This window comes from Ochotona princeps, unplaced genomic scaffold, assembly GCF_030435755.1.
Source record: "Ochotona princeps isolate mOchPri1 unplaced genomic scaffold, mOchPri1.hap1 HAP1_SCAFFOLD_473, whole genome shotgun sequence".
NCBI classification, from domain to species: Eukaryota; Metazoa; Chordata; class Mammalia; order Lagomorpha; family Ochotonidae; genus Ochotona; species Ochotona princeps.
The window spans coordinates 13048-21703 of record NW_026696514.1 but is presented as its reverse complement, the minus strand read 5'-3'; the positions used below and the strand labels follow the sequence as shown (position 1 = coordinate 21703).

The following is an 8656-nucleotide window of genomic DNA, read 5'->3' as shown; positions in this document are numbered from 1 at the left end:
AATGTTCTAGCTTTTGTGAATCAAGTTTAAACTTCCTGTAAGAAACATTTTTAAAAGCAGGTAAACTTATGCATCTGTCTCATCAGCTATCTGGATCCTCAGCTGCAAACTCAGGATACAAAATTTACATATTAACAGAAAAAAACAGATTGCCTTGAGTTCTGAATTCTGCAGACACGCCCAAAGGTTTCTGATAGGATTGTTAAAGTATCTCAATGATTTTAAGCCTTTGCTACAAAATCATTTACTTTGAGTAAGATTGCTAGCTAACAAGGATTTCTTAAATTTATGTAATTTAAAATACTAATAGACTGTTTTCAAGATATTACATGATTGATACATTTATATTTAATTTTATTATTAACCTGTACTCCTGTCTCATTTATATAACAGGAAGTAGGACTTTGGGATAAATGTTTTGTAAAGCTATTATTTGACAGTTTTCACTTTATATTGTCCCTATGGGAGTAAACAAACGGGTAGCTCAGACCTAAGGCCCCCTGCTTAATATCCTCAAGGACAAGGTGTCGTGGAACGTGCCAACCATCCTACTAAGGATTACCTTATTAAAACAAAAAAGGGGGAGTTTAGCACTGCCCAAGATCACTTGAACGTTGCATAATTTTTCTTAAATTTTCTAGCATAGGATACTTAAGGATGGTCTGCTGCAGATTGTCATTGGAGTTCATCTCAGAAGCAGAAGGGTTACATGACGTGGAAGGATCCCTTGACTGCTCAGTATCAAGGTCCAGATCCCCATGGTACTTTTCCTCTTGGGCTCACTTCAGACTGCTCCGATTTCTAGCTTTTAGGACCCTCGGTTACATCAGTTCAACCCCATCGACCATCTTGACTCCTCCAAAAGTAACTAAATCTTAAAAAAAAAAAAAAGTTTCTATCGCCAGATGGCATGGCTGCCAATGACGCAGCCCAAGTGTGGTACTCCTAGTGCAGCCAACTGCTCCATGGAGAGTCATGTGAAAAGGAAGTTCTTACTACATGGTCATGAACAAGCGTGTCCCTGCATTGATGCTTTTACATTCTGCAATGATTTTGCATGTTTTCTTTCTAATATAAGCACATTACACCAGCAGCAGCAACAAGCACTTATGTCTCCTGATGGAATGATGGGTGATGAGGTATGATGGAGCTGTATCCTCTAAGGTATTTGGGTGCCTTATGTTATGTCTACACAAGGCTGGGGTTGCTGTGGGATCATTTCCTGAACACACAGCACCACCCCGTTAAGAGACACACAACTGTGTGGGAAGCACTATAACATTACAACAGAGGCAGGATTTTTAAGAGGATGTGCAATGTGATTTTTGGTTTTCATTTAAAAATTATTTGTGGTTAGTGTCATGGCTTACCAAGCTAAAATTTACCTAAGGGACCATTATCTCATATGACACTGGTTCATGACCTGGCTGCAGTACCTCCCATCTAGCAGGTTCCTGCTTATGACCTAGGAGAGTAAATGAGGATGGCATGAAGCCTTAGGACACTGAACCCACATGGAAGATTGAGAATTCCTCTTTCCTGGCTTCGGAGCAGCCCAGCTCTAGCCATTGTGACAATTTGCGAACTGAATTAGTTAATGAAAGATACCTGTGTGTCTCTTTCTCTTTCTGTAAATCATTCAAAAAATGTGTTTTTTTTTAATACTCTAAAAATTTATTCATTAACTACATTGTGTTATGTGACACAGTTTCATTGGTGTTGGGATTCTCCCCAACCATCCCCAAACCCTGTCCCCATGGTGGATTCCTCCAACTTGTTGCATGACCACAGTTCAAGTTCAGTTGAGATTCCCTCATTATAAGCATATACCAAGCATAGAGCCCAGCATCTTATTGTCCAGTCAAGTTCAATGGCTTCTTAGGTTGACCCTCTCTGGTTTGAAGGTAGAGCCAGCAGAGTATTATCCCGATCAATTAAAAGCTCCAACATACCATCAGCAAAAATTTACATCATTATGGAATTAATTGGCAAAGTAATGAGCAACTGAGATGTTAAAAATAAATGCGAGTGGGAAGGAAAAAACGGCCGACCATGGAGGGTTGATGTAAGGGGGAAGGCAGAGAGAGAGCATCAAAAAATGCCAGAAGAAGGAGCAAGGATAGTTAAAAATAGTAAAAAACAGGCGTGCCAAGCTCCCCGAACACTGCAGAATCAACAAAATCCATACAACGTGGAGAATCAACCAAAAAAACACAACAACAACAAAAAAACCAAGGCAGTGCTAGGCAGCTCAAAAAGGTTGAGTCATGATCCCAGCAAGGGAAAGGCTGGCGAGAATCTTGACCCAAGGTAACAAAGGCAACTGGAGGAAACCTTTACAAAAAAACCCTGCACTAGCGGCTAGAAACAGCAGGAGCACTGAAACCCCTAGCACTGGTGGCGGTATTAAAAACCTTGGGGGGACCTAGGCAAAGACTAGGCAAACACCCACTATCCCATAATGAAACACCATGGTGGCGGGCGGGCGGGTGCTATGACTCTTAGGTGCAGTAGCCAGAGGCTGCGGCGACAATGAAATCCCCGGGATCACAGCTAATCTAAATTTGGGGCCAACCCCGTCTGGGTGAAAGAGAAAGCGGAGCGGGGGCTACCAGATTCCGCACTCCAGACAAAAAAAAAAAAAGAAGAAGAAGAAGAGATGAGACCCGGGTGCCTAGGCATACGGGATGGAACTCACTGCGGCCATATACCATGACCCTGAGGCACTGAAACCTGTTGTGGCCTACTGCCTTGGTCCAGAAGGAAAACAAAAACCTAGGTGAGCAAGACCTCAGGTCACCCACTAGGTGGCAGCAGAGGTCAAAGTTGAGAATCCAACAATACCTTGAATCACAGAAATGGGACGGAATCATAAGATTAATGTGCCAGAAGGAGCTAATGCCACCCCAAAAAAGTCACCATAAAGCCTGGTCAATCGCAGAGATTACAGATGAAGAAGTTGAAGATGTCTCTGATAAGGAGTTCAGAAAAATAATTATAAAATTTTCCAGAGACAATGAAAAACGATGGGACGAGCTCAAAGATTTCAAAAACCACATAATCACAGAAACAAAATCACTCAAAAGTGAGATCCTAGACTTGAGGCACAAAATTGAGAGCTTAGCCAGCAGAATTACAGCAGCAGAAGACAGGATATCCGACCTGGAAGATTCCCAAAATGAAAGCAGGCAGATTATTAACCAACTAGAGTCACAACTACACAAGGTGACCAACACAATCCAGGAGATGAATGACAACATCAAGAAGTCAAATATCAGAATCATGGGGCTCCAAAAAGGAATGGAAAGAGAGACAGGCATACAACCAGTACTTGAGGAAATTAGACAGGAGAACTTCCAAAATACCTGGAACATGAGCTCAGTCCAAATCCAGGAAGGCCAGAGGACACCCCACAGATTTGATCCAAAAAGATCCTCCCCAAGACACGTGGTAATCAAGTTACCCTCCAATGAATACAAAGAAAGAATCCCAAGGTTAGCATGAACCAAAGACAAGCTTACATTTACGGGCAGGACCAACAGGATCACTGCCAACTTCTCAGAACAGACGCTCCAGGAAAGAAGGGAGTGGAATAAAATCTTTCAAGTACTGAAAGAGAACAACTGTCAACCAAGAATACTCTACCCAGCAAAGATTGCATTTGTATTCGAGAACGAAATTAGATACTTCCATAGCAAAGAGAAACTAGAATATGCTAACACAACCAACTCTACAAAATCTCCTCAGAAATGCACTACTCCCAGAGAAAAAGGAAGCAAACCATAAGGAAGGATGACTAATGGGAAGACCTCAATCAAGTCCATGCAAAGAAAGACAATTAGATACCAACAGCCTTAAAAACACAAGCATATAACACGGTAAAATTACAATTTCCAATATTAACCCTCAACACAAATGGGCTAAATTCATCAATCAAAAGGCACATATTAGCAGACTGGATTAATAAACAGAACCTAGCTATATGTTGCTTGCGCGAGACACATCTAACCAGAAGGAACTCCGAGAAACTGAAAGTGAAAGGGTGGAAACAAATATTCCATGCCAATGGATGAGGAAAAAAAGGCGGGCGTGGCAGTCCTATTCTCAGATAATATGGACTTCAAAGTGATGAACATCAACGGACAGGGAAGGGCAGTATATTCTTGAAAGGGAGGATCCAACAGGAACCAATCGCCATTCTTAACATTTATGCTCCTAGTCTAGATGCAACCAGCTACGTGAAACAATTACTTTTGCATTTAAAGGGAGATATAGATGAACATACGATAATCCTGGGAGACCTGAATACCCTAGTAACACCAAGAGATAGATAAATGCAGCAAAAGCTTAACAGAGAAGCTACATAACTCACACAAACAATAGAACAACTGGACCTAGTAGACATCTATAGAATGTTTCATCCTAAGGCCACAAACTACACCTTCTTCTCAGCAGTGCATGGCACCTTCTCCAGGATAGACCACATAATAGGAAACAAAGCAAATTTAACTAACTACAAAAATATCAGAATCATACCATGTACCTTCTCAGACCATCATGGAATGAAACTGGAAATCAACAACTCAAAATGTTCCAGAAACTCGTAAACTCTTGGAGGTTGAACAATATGCTATTTAACAAACAATGGGTCAGAGAAGAAACTAAAGACAAGATCAAAAAATTTATGGAAACCAACGAAAACTCAGATACAAAAGCCAAAACATATGGGACACTGCCAAAGCAGTGTTACGTGGTGAACTTATTGCAATCAGTGCTCATGTCAAGGCCTAAGAAAGGCAACAAATACAGGAATTAAGCACACACCTGCAGGAACTGGAAAAGCAACAGCAGAAGGACCCCACAAACAACAGGAAACAAGAAATTATCAAAGCAAGACAAGAACTAAATCAGATAGATATCAAAGACTATTCAGTAAATATATGAATCAAAAAGCTAGTTCCTTGAGAAAATAAATAAAATCGACAGCCCACTGGCCAGAAAAACATACAAAAAAAAAAAAAAAGCAAGAGAAAGCAAGAATTAGCAGCATCAAAGATGAAAAAGGCAACATAACAACAGACACTACTACCATTAAGGAAATAATTAGAAATTATTACAAAGACCTATACGCCAACAAATCCGATAACCACTTGGAAATGGAAAGATTCCTAGACTCCCACCACTTACCAAATCTCACCCCAGAAGCAACAGAAGGCCTGAATAAACCCATAACTGAAGCAGAGATTGACTCAGTGATTAAAGAGCTCCCAACAAAGAAAAGCCCAGGCCCAGATGGCTTTACCACAGAATTCTACAAAGAATTCTGAACAGAACTAACCCCAATCCTTTACAAGCTCTTCAAAACAATAGAAAAGGAAGCAACTCTTCCAAACTCATTCTATGAAGCGATTATCACCTTAATCCCAAAACTGGAGAGAGAATTAAAACTGAGGGAAAACAGCAGACCGATCTCTCTGATGAACGTTGATGGTAAGATTCTCAACAATATCCTAGGCAATAGAATACAAAAAAAAAAAAAAAAAAAAAATCAGACAGATCATTCATTCAGATCAAGTAGGTTTCATCCAGGGAATGCAGGGATGGTTCAACATAAGGAAATTCATAAATGTGATACATCACATCCAAAAACTGAAGAAAAAAAAACCCATATAATAGTATCAATAGATGCAGAAACAGCCTTTGGCAAAATTCAACACCACTTCATGTTAAAAACACTAACCAGGTTGGGGATAGAAGGAACAATCCACAACCTAATCAAAGAAATATATGGTGCTTGTTTCGGCAGCACATATACTAAAATTGGAACAATACAGAGAAGATTAGCATGGCCCCTGCGCAAGGATGACACGCAAATTCGTGAAGCGTTCCATATTTTAAAAAAAAAGAAATATATGAAAAACCCAATGAGAGCATCATACTAAATGGAGAAAAACTAGACTCCTTCCCACTGAGATCTGGAACAAGACAAGTCTGCCCACTATCACCACTGCTATTCAACATAGACTTAGAGGTACTCGCTGAGGCCATAAGACAAAAAAAGAAATCAAAGGAATCCAAATGGGAAATGAAGAATTCAAGCTTTCACTATTTGCAGACTTCATGATGCTTTACATAGAAGAACCAAAAAACTCAATACAAAGAGACTCCTAGAACTCATACGAGAATTTGATAGGGAGGCAGGAGACAATATTAATGAACAAAAATCAACAGCCATAGTGTATGCAAACGGCCGCAAGATGAAAGAAGATCTAACCAACAAGTTACCATTCAAAATAACAGACAAAAGCATGAAGTATCTAGGAATAAATTTAACGAAAAGCGTAGGCAACCTTTTTGAAGAAAACTACAAAACACTTAAAAAAAATAGAACAAGACCTCAAAAGATGGAACAACATCCCATGTTCCTGGATAGGCAAAATTAATATCAAAATGTCTGTACTACAAAAACAATATATACATCCAATGCAATCCCAATCAAATTACCCACAACATTCTTCATTGATCTGGAAACAATGATACAAAGGTTTATCTGCAAACACAAAAAAACACACAAATAGCTAGAACTATCCTGAACAGCAGGACGTTACCAGGGGGAATCACAGTTCCAGATCTCTGGACATAATATAGGCAGTTGTTATCAAAACAACCTGGTACTGGCACAAAATTAGAGAGGGGGATCAATGGAACAGAATAGAAACAACAGAAAAAAACTCACACAGATACAGCCAAATAATCTTTGACAAAAAGACTAACGACAATATAGGCAAATGGGAAGGTCTGTCCAAGAAATGCTGTTGGGACAACTGGTTGATAACCTGCAAAAATAAAAAGATAGACCCACATCTCTCACCATACACCAAGATTTAATCTAAATGGATAAAAGACCTAAATCTAAATCCAGAAACCTTCAAACTTTTGGAAGAAAATGTTGGAAATACACTGCAACACTTAGGTGTAAGCCCCCACTTCCTAAACAGGACACCAAACGCAATAGTAATCAAGACCAGATTAAACAATTGGGATTTCATCAAACTAAGAAGCTTCTGTACAGCAAGGGAAACAATCAACAAAGTAAAAAAACAATCTGCAGAATGGGAGAAGATCTTTGCACATGACATAGCAGATAGAGGGCTAATCTCTAGAATGTACAAAGATCTCCAGAGAAACCAAAACACCAAAAACAAACTGCTCAAGAAATGGGCATGGCAAATGGACAGACATTTCACAAAAGAACAAACCCAAATGGCAAATAAACATGAAAAAATGCTCAAGATCCTTGGCAATAAGGGAAATCCAAATGAAGACAACAATGAGGTACCACCTAACTCCAGTAAGGATGGCACACATACATAAAACCACAACACTTGCTGGCAAGGATGTGGGAAAAAGGGAACCCTTCTCCACTGCTGGTGGGAGTGCAGACTTGTACAGCCTCTATGGGAAATCAGTTTGGCGAATACTCAAACAACTGAAATTCAGCATACCATATAATCCAGCAATAGCACTCCTAGGGACATATCTGAAACATCCGCCACACAAGAAATCAACATGCACTCCTATGTTCATAACAGCAAATCTATCATTGCAAAAACATGGAAGCAACAAAAATGTCCATCAACAGAAGACTGGATGAGAAAGCTATGGTTCATCTACTCCATGGAATACTACTCAACTATTAAAAAAAAAACAAAATGCAGTTCTTTGTGGCCAGATGGGCCAAACTGGAAACCATAATGCTAAGGGAAATGAGCCAATCCCAAAAGGTTAAATACCACATGTTTTCCTTAATTTAAGATGAAAAAATAACAATCTGAAAGATAGTACCTATCTATTGTAATATTATTTCTTTCTCTAACAACCTGTATCCAATGCAACAAGATAATCTGATGTAATCTATAAATCAACAATTAATGTTAGACTTCTTGTGATCTGCATGCAAAAACTGTAAAACCTAATACACTCTCAATACCGTATGTTACTCCATAACAGGGAGGGAATGCAGGGAAATCATCCAAAACCATAAAAAGAGTGAGGAAAAAATACAATATACCCTATCAAGATCAAATCTGGTAACTCATAGACAACAGACTCAAATCAGAACTGGAGAATAGTAAAGCTACTATAGTAAGGCATGTGGGGGAATTGGGAGTGATTTTGACAGCCTATTAACAGGAGGTCATGTGCGTGGAGCAGCAGGGGAGCACTCCAGAGTAGAGCAGGCGGAAAGGAGGAGGCTTGGATCCCGACCATGAAGACTCCCAGAACTTCACCACAGATTATCAATACGAGCAAACAAGGACTATATCACAACTGCCAGGGAGGCCACAGGTAATTGGATGCCCTCAGAGGCCGAGTACTCTGAGGTCACCCACCACCAACCTGAGCTTCCACAGGGGATGGAAGAAGTCCAATCACTACCATGCAGAAACCAACATCGTTGGAATGAGAACTAGAAGCCCTGAGCGGTCCACAGAAACAGAAGAGTAACAAACTTCCTTCAGGACCAGGGAGGAGAGCTTTGTCTGGTCCCAGCCTGGTTCTGGCTCTGGACCCCCATCCTTCCTCGCAATGACCATCGGGATCGCTCCGGAAACCCCTCAATACAAACATTTAAACAAACTAAAAAAAACCTAGA

At 40.0% G+C, this 8656-nt stretch overlaps 1 non-coding gene across 1 annotated transcript; it reads left to right on the top strand.

Moving 5' to 3' along the window:
- Positions 1-5790: 5790 nt before the first annotated feature.
- Positions 5791-5897, top strand: LOC131478854 (U6 spliceosomal RNA). Its single transcript, XR_009244633.1, has one exon. It is a non-coding gene; the product is annotated as a U6 spliceosomal RNA (small nuclear RNA).
- Positions 5898-8656: the final 2759 nt, after the last annotated feature.